The 13,193-nt window shown below is 48.0% G+C and overlaps 1 protein-coding gene across 1 annotated transcript in view; it reads right to left on the bottom strand.

Moving 5' to 3' along the window:
* Positions 1 to 5,647: 5,647 nt before the first annotated feature.
* ZNRF1 (zinc and ring finger 1) overlaps positions 5,648 to 13,193 on the bottom strand; it is a 45,456-nt gene continuing 37,910 nt past the window's right edge. The window contains exon 5 of the mRNA XM_063141373.1: positions 5,648 to 6,769. The gene's annotated coding sequence lies outside the window, so the exon portion shown is untranslated. The remainder of the gene's footprint in view (positions 6,770 to 13,193) is intronic.

The raw sequence follows: 13,193 nt of genomic DNA on the forward strand, positions 1-13,193 counted from the left end.
CCAGGCCAGTGGAAGGAAGGCCGAGTATTTTCTTTCCTCGAGACCAAGGGTGGCAGATCTTTCAGCCTGAGAGCCAAATTCATTCGTCAGGGGCTGCATTTCAGAGGTTGGGGTGGGGCCAGAATACCAGTATTACAAGCATATTTTAGCGTAAAGCACGAAGCCTTAGGAGAGGCATCTAGCCTTTTAGAATGGGAGAAATCTCCCCCAAAGACAGGAAACCATTAAACAGTCCGTGGAAGGGTGTGTGGCTGAGATAGCCATGAGCCTCAGGTGCCGCACCTCTGCCTAAGACTAATTGAAGAATGGGCCTGTGCCCTCAGAGATAGGAGCTCTCATCTTAAGGACCCTTGACATGCCATTTTTTCTACAACCTTCGTGTAGAAAAATCGTGTCTATACTCCTTGTGTTGGAAAGGAAGATGCAAAGGATCAGTGCAATAGGATGCACAGTTCCTGGGAGCAAAGTGTCATAGAATTATTATTATTATTATTATTATTATTATTATTATTATTATTATTATTATTTATATAGCACCATCAATGTACATGGTGCTGTACAGATAACACAGTAAATAGCAAGACCCTGCCGCGTAGGCTTACAATCATAGAATAGCAGAGTTGGAAGGGGCCTACAAGGCCATCAAGTCCAACCCCCTGCTCGATGCAGGAATCCACCCTAAAGCATCTCTGACAGGTGGTTGTCCAGCTGCCTCTTGAAGGCCTCTAGTGTGGGAGAGCCCACAACATCCCTAAGTAACTGATTCCATTGTCGTACTACTCTAACAGTCAGGACGTTTTTCCTGATGTCCAGCTGGAATCTGGCTTCCTTTGAGCCCGTTATTCCGTGTCCTGCACTCTGGGAGTATCAAGAAGAGATCCTGGCCCTCCTCTGTGTGACAACTTTTTAAGTCTTTGAAGAGTGCTCTCATATCTCCCCTCAATCTTCTCTTCTCCAGGCTAAACATGCCCAGTTCTTTCAGTCTCTCCTCATAGGGCTTTGTTTCCAAACCCCTGATCATCTTGGTTGCCCTCCTCTGAACACGCTCACCTCTGAACACACTCATAGGAAGTTGCACACCTTCCCTAGCTTCTCAATTTATTTCCCCACCTCCATAGGTAGAGGTGCCTGTCAGTCTTTCACCTTTTTTTCTTGTTGCTTGCAATATTGTGGGGCAATCTTATCACCAAGGCCTTTTGAAAGGCAGCAAAACAACCCTGTCCTGAATTATACTGCCAAAACAAAGAAAGCTTGGGCTAGCTGGGCAGGGTGGAAGGCATTCTGTTCACTTCTGGCAATAAAAACCAAACTCCTGGGCTCAGAAACCTTCAGTTCTATCTGTATGTCTTTTGCTCCAGACTGGTGGATCTCAGGGTTCTAGAAGAAAAACAAAGTAGATCGCGCAAGCCTGAAGTCTGCCTATTCCCGCTACATAGGAGGGGTGCAGGACTGTTTAGGGATGGGACTGTCTCCACCACCAGGCCACTGCAGGCTGGATGACACCAGGGTGTGTGGCCTTGTCCCCACCCCCCATTTTCTTTTTATTAGATGCTGGAAGTGAGCCAGGGGCCAGGCCACCTCAAATCCTTGCATCTAGTGGAAAAAGCAGCAGGAATGAGGGCTTTCCCATGGAGGTTAGAGTGGCCAGTCTCTAGTGCTGACAAACTCAAATTGGGGATACCTTCCAAAGGGATTCATCTAGGGGTCAGGGCTTGGGGCCAAGAAGTTGTGCAGGCTGGACTGAGAGGCCCTGTGGGTCATCTTAGACCTGCAGGCCTTAATGTTCTGCACCCGCTATATAGCATGCAAGGGAACTTCAGGGCTGGAGTATCTGTGAACCCTGCAGAGGCAAAATTTGGTGATGGGATGGGGGGTGGGGATTGGGCACTTGTGTTTATGGGCAGGTTTTGCCTTCACTTGCAACAGTGTAAAATTCCTTCTGCCTTAGAAAGTGGCAGCTGTTCCCACACAAAGGAGAAAGGGAAGAGGGGCATCCTGGCACCTGGTTTGGGATGGAAGCTGCACCTGATCCTTCTGGTCCTCCAGGGTCTGCGGGAGGGGGACGTGTTTCGCTCCTTCTCACCTGTGCCACAGGATGCAGTCTCTTGCATTTGTCCCATTATGAACCAAGCCTGCGGCTGTAAGCAACACACCTTCTGCATAGCCTCATCATGGGTTTAGGGCCTCGGTCACACTGCCATGTGACAGAACTTTGCAACAGAGGCTAATCGGGTGATGAAACTCTGGCCCAGGGACAAATCTATCCCAAATCAACTCTCTGGGGTTCCCCAGAAGGCCACCACCGTACCCACATCACCATGGGGTTCCCAATTCTACCAGCTATTGCTACCTATTGTTTGGTGGTGTGACTTTTGTGCAGATCCCACCACCACCACCAATGCCGGAATGCCTCTATTAAGGCTTAGTCACTGCCAGTAAGCGCTTCACGCTAAATGTTGTTGGTATTTTGGCCACATGCGCTACTAGAACGTGGCCCCTGAACTTTTCTCCAAAATTGAATCCAATCCTCAGGCTGAAAGAGTTTCAGCAGCACTGAGTTAGATCAGCTGTTCCATTCCCTATGCTGGCTGGGGGTGTGATGGCAGTTAGGCACAACTGGTTGAGATAGATATGGCTCAGCTATCTCCCATACTTGGGGATGAAACACAACCTATAAAGCCCTACATGGCTTGGGACCACAATACCTGATGGAACGCCTCTCCCGACATGAACCTACCCGTACACTGCGCTCAACATCTAAGGTCCTCCTCCGAGTGCCTACTCCAAGGGAAGCTCGGAGGATGGCAACAAGGGAGAGGGCCTTTTCGGTGGTGGCCCCCCGACTGTGGAATGATCTTCCCAATGAGGCTCACCTGGCGCCAACATTGTTATCTTTTCGGTGCCAGGTCAAGACTTTTCTCTTCTCCCAGGCATTTTAACAGCATTTAACAACGTTAAGTTTGTTTTTAATGGACCCCAGAATTGTTTTTAAATGGATACTGTTGTTTTATACTGTTTTTGTTTTTTTTAATTTTTGTATACTTTTAATGTCTACTATTTTTAATTGTTGTAAACCGCCCAGAGAGCTTCGGCTGTGGGGCGGTATATAAATGTAATAAAATAAATAAATAAACAAACCAAGGTACTCATTTGTTCAAGTCTGCCACTGAGAACTTTCCTCTGCAGACTTGCTGAACCCTTGACCACATGGTTTTCTGCATCACTTCTGAAGGACATCCAGGCCTTTTCTAACTTGGCCTGATTTGGCTGTCCCAAGGGGAGCAACTGTTCTAGCCCTAACCCACACAACTTACCTTGCTCAGCCCAGTAAGTCAACCCAATGGTGAAGACGGCAGTGTCCAACAGGATAAGGATAGCTCCAAATTCTTCCGTGGTTATTTCTTAGCAGTGAGTCATGAGAGGAAGCAAAAGATGCAGCCACCCTGGGAAGAACATTGGAAGCCCTGTCGTTACCTGGTGTGTGAAACATGTAGTCATATAAGGCAGGGATGTGCATAAGTTGCAATTCTGTGCAGAAAAGCCACAGATGGTGGGATTGATTGCAGAATCCTTCTTCCCAAGAGTCCTAGCTATAACTTACAGGAAGCAACTTTCTAGCCCTTATGGTGGTGAACACCTACCTGCTTGGAGATGTGTGGGCAACACCTGCTGACTCTTCAAAGCCAGAGAAAAAAGGTTGAGCAAGACTTCCAGCATTCAAGGGCTGGGGATCCGTTACTGCATATGCCGGCTTGATCCCCCCCCGCCCCACACACAGGAAGAGCAACAACGGCAAACTAAATTATGCAGGAAACTGCTCGAGCTGCAGAAACATCTGCAAGACCCAGTGGTTTAAAGCCACACAGACCCAATTGTGGCGTTTTGCCATCCTGACAGCTGCACTGATTGATCGCAACATTACAAGGGACTGTAACCAGGCAGCCCAAGAACTGGCTGGCTGTATGGAACTCAGCCCCACGTCCGCTGCTCCTTGTCCCTTGTTGCCTTCTTAGGGTTCCCAGCTCATGATGCAACTGGCAGAATTCCCTTGCCAAGGTCTAGAGCAGCTTTCCCCAACCGGATGCCTTCCGGATGTTTTGGGGGAAACTCCCTGCATTCCTGAACACTGGCCAGGCTGGTTGGGGCTGATGGGAGTTGCAGCCCAACACTTCTGGAAGGCACCAGGGAAGGGAAGGCTGGTCTAGAGTCCAGCAGCGAAGGTTGCTATGCCTTTGCCTCCTCTCCCCCAATAATGTACAATCTATCCCAGCCCTAGACCATATGTGCCATCTCTACTTTGTGGGCCAGGCTCAAAAGGTTCGCTCCACTGCTTTTAGTCACCCTGACGGTTCACCAGCCACACATTTTGGGCTGGTTTGCACATGACAGCCCAATGTGGCTTAATTTTGCTGTGGGGGGTGACACATTGTGCTGTGCGCCTGGCTTACTGTGGCTCGTGTTGTGCGAACCCGGGTGGCATGGCTTGTTTGGAGTGACCAACACCACCAATGGCTTATTTGAGGGTTACTATCCACTCCAAGAAGCCATGCTGCCCAGGTTTGCAAGACGCAGGTAATTACAGAAATAAGCCATGGTAGCTTATTTCCCCCATCACAATTGTGTGAACCCAGTCTTTCTCACTTACCTTCTTAAATCCATGCTCCTCCAGATCTCCCCCCCCCCATAAGGTTTCAGTGCTCCCTCTTGACTTAGTCTGGCTTCTTTCAAATCAGTCTCCGTTGCCCTTTTCCTCAAGCTTCCCCCCTCCAGTCCCAACCCCCTATTGTTCCTTCACCCCTCCAGCCCCAACCCCCAATTATGTTGTCTTAACTTTTGCTTTTCTTTCCATCTTGTTCTGATCTCGTCTTTTAGCTTCTTGCAGCACAGGGACCTCTTCCCAGTTCTCAGTCATCCTGTGTGAGGTTTTAATCCCAGCCAAGCAGACAACTGCTCCATCCCTCACAGAAATTGACTGCAAACTGTTTTGCTCTCTGAGCAGCTGAACATTCCATGCCATCGCAGCAGTTCATCCAACCAACAGCAGAAGCTTCAGCGTCACAAGCACATGGACGCACCTTTCACATGACACACCGCTTCACGCGTAGATATACCCACTCGAAGTGCTTGCTTTGCTGTCTATGACAGGGATTTCTTACCTTGTGTAACAAACAACTGGGCATGTTTAGCCTGGAGAAGAGAAGATGGAGGGGAGACATGATAGCACTCTTCAAATACTTAAAAGGTTGTCACACAGAGGAGGGCCAGGATCTCTTCTCGATCCTCCCAGAGTGCAGGACACAGAATAACGGGCTCAAGTTACAGGAAATCAGATTCCGGCTGGACATCAGGAAAAACTTCCTGTTAGAGCAGTACGACAATGGAACCAGCTACCTAGGGAGGTTGTGGGCTCTCCCCCACTAGAGGCCTTCAAGAGGCAGCTGGACAACCCTCTGTCAGGGATGCTTTAGGGTGGATTCCTGCATTGAGCAGGGGGTTGGACTTGATGGCCTTTTAGGTCCCTTCCAATTCTACTATTCTATGATTTCAAGGTTCAAAGAAGAAGAAAAAACAGCAGCAGACATACCATTGGTACATTATATACTCACCAATTCCCAAGCCAACTTGATAACTAAGAATACAACTGAAATAAAATAACAGTGACTATTTTATTGAACATTATTTAATACCATATCAAAACACCTTGACTAATAGGGGAAGCTTCCCTTCCCAAGCTTTGAATGTTGTTGTTTTTTTTGTAATTTTTCAAGTTTTTTTTTTTTTTTACTATATAAATACAGATACCTTTCCTGCTGGATGGAAGCTACCTGCAGGGGCTTTTCCCATGGCTGAGACTGTCTCTGCTTCGTGCTCAAATGTGGATCGGTGAGAGTGTGTGTGTGTGTGTGTGTGTGTGTTGTTTTAAGAAAAATCACTGTTTATTTTCCACACAGGGCTGCGAAAGTCTCGGGCATCTTAGCAGGACACTTGTGAATGGCAACAGCCCTTCCGAATGCCCCCGAAGCCGCCCCGGAGCGGGAAGTTCAAACCGAGACGAAGAGGAAGGAAAAGCCGGGGGACTTTTGGCAATGAGGTGGGTTGTCCCCCGGGCAAGGCGGGGAGGGGAGAGAAGAGAAACGTCTTGGGGAATTCAATTCCTCAACTGCCGGAGTGGCTCAAGCCGGGAGGCCAAGAAGATGCAGTCTTGTAAACATCACCAGGACCACACATCAGTTGACACAATGGCTGTTTTGTAAACACTTGAAAGACAAACCTACAACGCCTTCAAAGAACGTGACAGAAAATGCCCCTTTCCTCCTCAGGATGTGGGTGGGCAGGTCGGGGTGGGTGGGGTCCTCTTCTTGTTCCGAGGGGGTGGGCGGGAGAGAAGGAGAGAAATCCCACCACCACCCAGTCAGTGCAAAGGTGTGACCCGCATGTGGCAGGAGGAGGGGCTGAGTTCTTGGTGGATGGCAGCGACTCTCTCGGGCTCCGTTTGGCTAGCGGCCCGGTCTGGCCCGAACAAACATCATGGCGCCGCGGGGGGGATGGCTGTTGGCCTCGGGCGCTCCGGCGCTCCTCTCTTCTCCAGGCAGCGGCAGCCGAGGACCGGCCCTGCGAAAGCCACGGCTCCACTCTGGGGGGGTCTTGTCTGCCCTTTTTTTTAAGTTGAGAATTTAACACAAACCCCCACCCCTCCGTCGTCATCCCAGTAGGTTCCAGAGCTTGCTTGGAGGAGATTGGGTGTAGGAAGGATGGATGGCGGGGTGACCTGTTGAGAGAAAAGCAGGATCAGTGCCTGACAGGTGCACCGAGGGGGCTCTAGGACCGCAGAAGCGAGCGTCCTCCCTTCCGTGCCCCTTCAGGAAACAAATCAGTTGATGCAACTTTATAAAAGCCATGGCCACATCCTCCCCGACATCAGCAACCGCTTCTGCCTTTTCTTGGCTATGATTACTCCAGTACAAGTTGCTCTGCTTGCTTGGGATTTTTTCTGCCTCAGAAGGACCAGGGAAGGATGCATGAGAACAGGAATGGGCAGAAGGTAGAACTGGATCTGCATGATTAGCAGTAGATTGGCAAGGGCTCCCAATTGTTGAACAACCACAGCAACAAAGGGACTCCCCTCCTGCCCTAAATTATGCTGCGGAAATGAAGAGTACTTGGGGTAATGAGTCGTGGATTTACTTTTGGAAGGACCTCAGAAGTAGGCAGAGGGTTGCAGAGCACTTCTTTCCAGTTGGCTGTTTAGACTTTTTTTTAAAAAAAAAAGCTTCTGAGTAACCATACTATTAAAAGTCAGTTCTATATGTGTTTACTCAGAAGTAAGTCTCTCTCTGTTCAATAGGGTTTAATAATAATAATAATAATAATAATAATAATAATAATAATTTATTTATTAATCGTCTCTCCCTCTGGATTGAGGCGGGGAACAACACCATGTTTACTCAAAGGTAAGCATGCATCAGATTTTAGTATGACTTGGATGTAAATGCAGTTGAAATCAATGGGATTTACTCTTGAGTAAGGGAAACAGCAGATCTCTTTTATGAAGTGGACAGACACAGCTTCACATGATCAAAGTAAAGGAAAATAGATCCTCCACAAATTCAAACAGGTGGACTTTCACACTGGGGGACTATCAGGGAAATGGGTTTTTTTTGGGGGGGGGGAATTAAAAAAAATCCTAAAAAATCAAGGCATGAACTGATCTGATTCAAATTTGGCATGCCTAAAGCTGTACTTAAGAGCTCTCAAGGTCCCAAGTTTCATCCATTTATCTTTAAAAATGAGTGAGCTGCGGGCAAGAAGGGTGGAGTTGGAGCATTAAAAATTCCATTCATTTGTACGTTTGACACAGCGTGCTGGAGAACTGCCCCGCCCCCAACAAAGGAAAAAGCGAGGGGACAGCACTACATGGAGGCTTCACTGTGCATTAAATGCATTTGGGGAAAGTAATCCAGACTTTCCCCGTTCTAGGAAAAGACGTGAAAGGCTGGGGAAGAGGCGGGGTGTCTGCAGGACAGACACAGCATCATGTGTGTACTATGCTGCAAAACTGCACACCAGGCATGGCGAGAGTGCACTAAATCGCTGGTGCAATGGAGCCCATTGTCTGGGTTGACAATCCCCTGTCCTCTGCTGCATGGACTTGACAACTCTCACAGGGGAAGGGACCATTTCCGCTTCTGTCCCTGCTTGCTCTCTCTGCCCTTCCTGGCAGCTTTTGTGAGCTTGCAAGGGGTGAACCGTGCAGCTAACATGGGAATCCCTGCACAGCTAAGGCATGGAAATTAGCGCAGGGCTAGGGAAAGCCCTCGTCTTTGGAGCTGTACAGGGAACAGGAATGGTTTGCATAGAATCATAGAATAGCAGAGTTGGAAGGGGCCTACAAGGCCATCGAGTCCAACCCCCTGCTCAATGCAGGAATCCACCCTAAAGCATCCCCGACAGATGGTTGTCTAGCTGCCTCTTGAATGCCTCTAGTGTGGGAGAGCCCACAACCTCCCTAGGTAGCTGATTCCACCGTCGCACTGCTCTAACAGTCAGGAAGTTTTTCCTGATGTCCAGCCGGAATCTGGCTTCCTTTAACTTGAGCCCGTTATTCCGTGTCCTGCACTCTGGGAGGATCGAGAAGAGATCCTGGCCCTCCTCTGTGTGACAGCCTTTTAAGTATTTGAAGAGTGCTATCATGTCTCCCCTCCATCTTCTCTTCTCCAGGCTAAACATGCCCAGTTCTTTCAGTCTCTCTTCATAGGGCTTTGTTTCTAGACCTCTGATCATCCTGGTTGCCCTCTTCTGAACACGCTCCAGCTTGTCTGCGTCCTTCTTGAATTGTGGAGCCCAGAACTGGACGCAATACTCTAGATGAGGCCTAACCAGGGCCGAATAGAGAGGAACCCAGCATGCTCAGGCTGGGTTCAAACCAGAGCCAGCATTAAGCTGAGACACGTGGCTCTAAGGGGGTTGGATACGTAACACAGAATCGTGGGGACAGAGTGCAACTAGTTTCCTATTTTGAGTACGCTGTGGATGGGACTCCTACATTCCTCGGGAACTTTCCCCAAGTGCCTGGATGGAAGCTAGCATGTCCAGCACAGAGGACAAGAAGCCATATAACCTTAGAGGAAGAGGAGTATTCTGGAGCAAAGGACAGATTTTAATGATCAGAAAGGTCTGGGTCTTTTGACATTTAACCATAAAACTAAGGGGAATTTAAACTTAACAAACAACAACCAGGGAACCCTCACAATAAGATAAAAAAATCTATTGCGGTTATAACCAATAAAAGCACCTCATGTAGTGAAAGAAGTATGACAAGTTTTCAGTAGGAGAAAATTTAAATTCCTTTTCTGTGGCTGATTTTATAACACTGAAATGTATTTTTAAACACAAAGTGAGTTGGGAGGGAAATTACAGAGAACAGGGTACCATGGAGCAAACCTCCCTGCAAACGTTGGTGTGTCAACTCAAAATGTGTCAGCTTATGAAGTGGTAGACAGTAAGGAGGAGGCAGGCAGTATTAGCAACACTATATCCCAGAAACGTGTTTTCGCTTTTTGCAATAAAACACAGAACGTACCTGTTAGTTTACGGTACATCAGTTCATTCGGGGGAGGGGGGGGAATTGATTTTACCCTACCTCACACGACCAAACGATACTTTTGTTAAATAATTCTGAAAAGATTTTCAGAACATGTAGACTAGTCGATCCTTAAGATCATCTACTAGGGTCCTCCGGAGGCCTGCCCAATAGTTCTCTGGAACAGGGCTTTCAATGTGGTGGCACCCAGGAGGAATTTAACCCTCCCCCCCACCCCAAGATTAGACATACTCCGACAATTCTTTATTTTTAGTCACATGTTGAAGACACATCTGTTTATGCAAGCCTTCCTGGGATAGCTCTGCCTTCCATCTATGTTACTCTTTATACAATAAATTCTATGTATTGGTTTTGTATTTTTATGTTTTTCTGATTTGTGATTTGAAATCTGTAGTTGTAAGGTGTTTATTAGGGGTGTGATCCGCTCCGATTAGGAGCGTAGAAGCAGTAGCGGATTGGCCTGCTCCGCCTTACCCAGAGGCGGAGTAGGAGCGGACCGCGGACCCCTAGAAGCAAGGCGAAGAGAAGCGGCCATTTTTCGGAGCTCCTAGTTCAGGCGGAGCGCTCCGGTCGCCATCTTGAAAACATTTCGCCATAGGATTGCATTGCGGCAAATAATCGCGGATAACTACGTTCTTTTTGAAGCTATCGTTCTGGAAATTCTTGTGCTCAGAGAGTCGTGGATGGGGGTCATTTTGAGACCACTCTCACCTCTCTGCATCGTGCGGGTCGCGTGCTATATTTTTTTGAAAATCGGGTCAACCGCGCGGCTCAAATGGCGTTTTCGGCTTTTCGCCCATAGGATTGCATTGCGGAAAAGAATCGGGGATAACTGGGGGGGGGGGTTTAAGCTATCGTTCTGAAAATTCTTGTGCACAGAGAGTCATGGATGGGGGTCATTTTGAGACTACTCTCAACTTTCTGCGTCCTGTGGTTCACGTGCAATATTTTTTTAAAAATCGGGGTTTGGGTTTTTGTTTTTTTTTTGGAAGCGATGACAGGCACATTCAACTCCCAATCCTGATGAGAAATGATCTCCTCAGAAAGCATCATTCTCCAATCCCAGCGTTGGAGGGGGGACTAAGGTAGACCCACCCTGAGAACTTTCTGTTTTGTGTCTCTTTGTGGGTTGGCGTTCGTGGAGGGAACACTTAGTTAGTTAGTGCTCCTGCTTTGGACTTTGGAGATAGATTAGGATAGATTTAGTTTGGCGTGTGTGTGTGTGTTTGTTTGCTTCTTTCTGACTTATAGCTTAGTTTGCCCTGTGTTTTTCCCTTACTTTGATTTAATATAAACTTTATTTTTAAATTTTGGAGTGTGTGTTTGGTGGGTTGGGTTGGTTGCCCCCCCCCCCGACTGTTCTGCTTTTGTGAAAGCTTTCTTTTGAAAGCATACACACACTTCTTGTCCCATTTCCCTACATTTATTAGTAATATTCTTAAACATATTTTATTATATTCTTTTATATAGTCTTAGTAGTATTCTCATACATATTATTAGTAGTATTAATATTTTATTCTTCTTATACATATTAGTAGTAGTGTTTGGTTGGTTCTTTTCCCCCCTCCCCTCTCTTAAATCCTGATTGTGTTTCCTTCTATCTTCTATATACCAAAAAATACCAAAAAAAAATTATTCTTTTTCTTCTCTGTGTAACTTGGACTGAGTGTGCTGCTTTTGTGAAGTGCAACAGGCAGCCACAGATTGAGCATTTTGGGGAAAGCATACACACACTTCTTGTCCCATTTCCCTACATTTATTAGTAATATTCTTAAACATATTATTATATTCTTTTCGATATTCTTAGTAGTATATATATTAGTATATTCTCATACATATTATTAGTAGTATAATATTTTATTCTTTTTATACAGCATACACACTTCTTGTCCCATTTCCCTACATTTAAACATATTATATTCTTCTTATACATATTCTTAGTAGTACCTTATACATATTATTAGTAGTATTAATATTTTATTAGTCATCATGAAAAGAGGGAGCAGGTGTGCTGAAAGCAGCAAGGCTCAGGCTGGCACCAGTAAGCAGGCTGCCTCTCCTCCTGTGAAAATCAAACGGGCAACTCCTTGGCTGACTGCTCCAAAACAGAAGCAGGACAAGCAGCAGGCAGAGCCACTAGACGAGGGGGAGGGGGAGGAGGAGGAGGCGGTGGGCCTCCAGGATGTGGGGGCTGAGGAGGAGGAGCAGCAGCAGCAGGCCGAGGCTCTCTCCCCAGTCTCATCCCACACCCGTGTTTCTGTGGCAACACCAGAGAGCTCAGGCGGGCAATTGGTGGTGTCACCACGGAAACGAAAGACAAGCATCGTGTGGGACCACTTTGAGTTGGGAGCGGATCCCCGCTTTGCTGTCTGTCGCCACTGCAAACTCAGCCTAAGCAGGGGTTCATCGACAGGGCATTATGGAACCAGCAGCATGAAGATGCATCTTCAGAGGCAGCACCAGGCGATCTTGCTGGGGAAAGAGGCGGGCAAGGCGACTGGTTCCAGGGGAAAGCCGAAGGCTGCTGCTGGCACTGCCACTCTAAGCTCTCCATCTCCCATCCCCACAAGGGTTAGGCAGGCAACCCTGCAGGACATGGGGTGGGGGAAGTATTGACCCCAAGATGGCGTTTTCCAATGCCCACCCAGGGTGCTACTGTGGTGGGGCATCTGCCGGGACTGACTCCTCCCCAATACTAGATCTATGACATGCCCCTCTGCTAGCCTGTCCTCCTCGGTGACCGACTCGCTGGGATGGTTTGCGTTTGCAATGCGTGACTAACTGCAATGCTGGCTTAGAAACCACTTCCTTGTGCCCCCAGAAATGCCCGCAGCCTGCCTGCCTGCCTGCCCGCCTCCCCCGGGGTGCTGCTGTGGTGGGGCATCTGCCAGGACTGACTCCTCGCCTGCTCTGCCTGCCTCTCTGCCCGCCTGGTGCCTGGGAGATGGGCTTTGCGGTTCGTGCCCAGCACCCTCCGGCACGCTTGCTCCCAGTCGTCCTCCTCTGTGCCCCTCAAGGCGTAACTGCTGGCTTAGAAAGAAACAACCAGCCATCTTTGCCTCACTTGCTCCTTGCGCCCGCTTACGGGTTGGTTTGCTATGCGTTAGTGCTCAAGCCATCCTTGCGGCACTACAATGCATGCTGCCTGCCTGCTTTCCCTCCCTTCTCCCCTTCCCGCCTTGCAGCGATGGTGTATGTGTCTTGCTTTGACTCAGGGGAGAAGTCCTTCCTGCGCTCACTTAGACTTTATCAAGTTCAATAATCCCTTTTTCAAATGTGCAAGAAGATTTAGGGTTATCTCGTGGCATGTTGGGATTTCCTTGGAACTGGCCCCATTGAGCTGTCTGCAATTGCAACTTTAAATCCCTGACATACTGGAGTGCCCGATTTTCAAAAATTCCCCAAAAATCAGGGGATGATGGGATTGCCTTGAAACTTGGTGTCCATGGGGACACATGGGTAAGCTGTCATGGGACCAAGGGATAGGTTTCTAACGTGCAAATTGACGTAGTTGTAGAATAGGACGTGATTTGGGGTGAGTTAAAAAGTTTAAGCCGCGCCAAAAATCAGGGGATGATGGGATTGCCTTGAG

The sequence above is a fragment of the Elgaria multicarinata genome, chromosome 14 (assembly GCF_023053635.1).
Source record: "Elgaria multicarinata webbii isolate HBS135686 ecotype San Diego chromosome 14, rElgMul1.1.pri, whole genome shotgun sequence".
In the NCBI taxonomy this organism is placed as follows: Eukaryota; Metazoa; Chordata; class Lepidosauria; order Squamata; family Anguidae; genus Elgaria; species Elgaria multicarinata.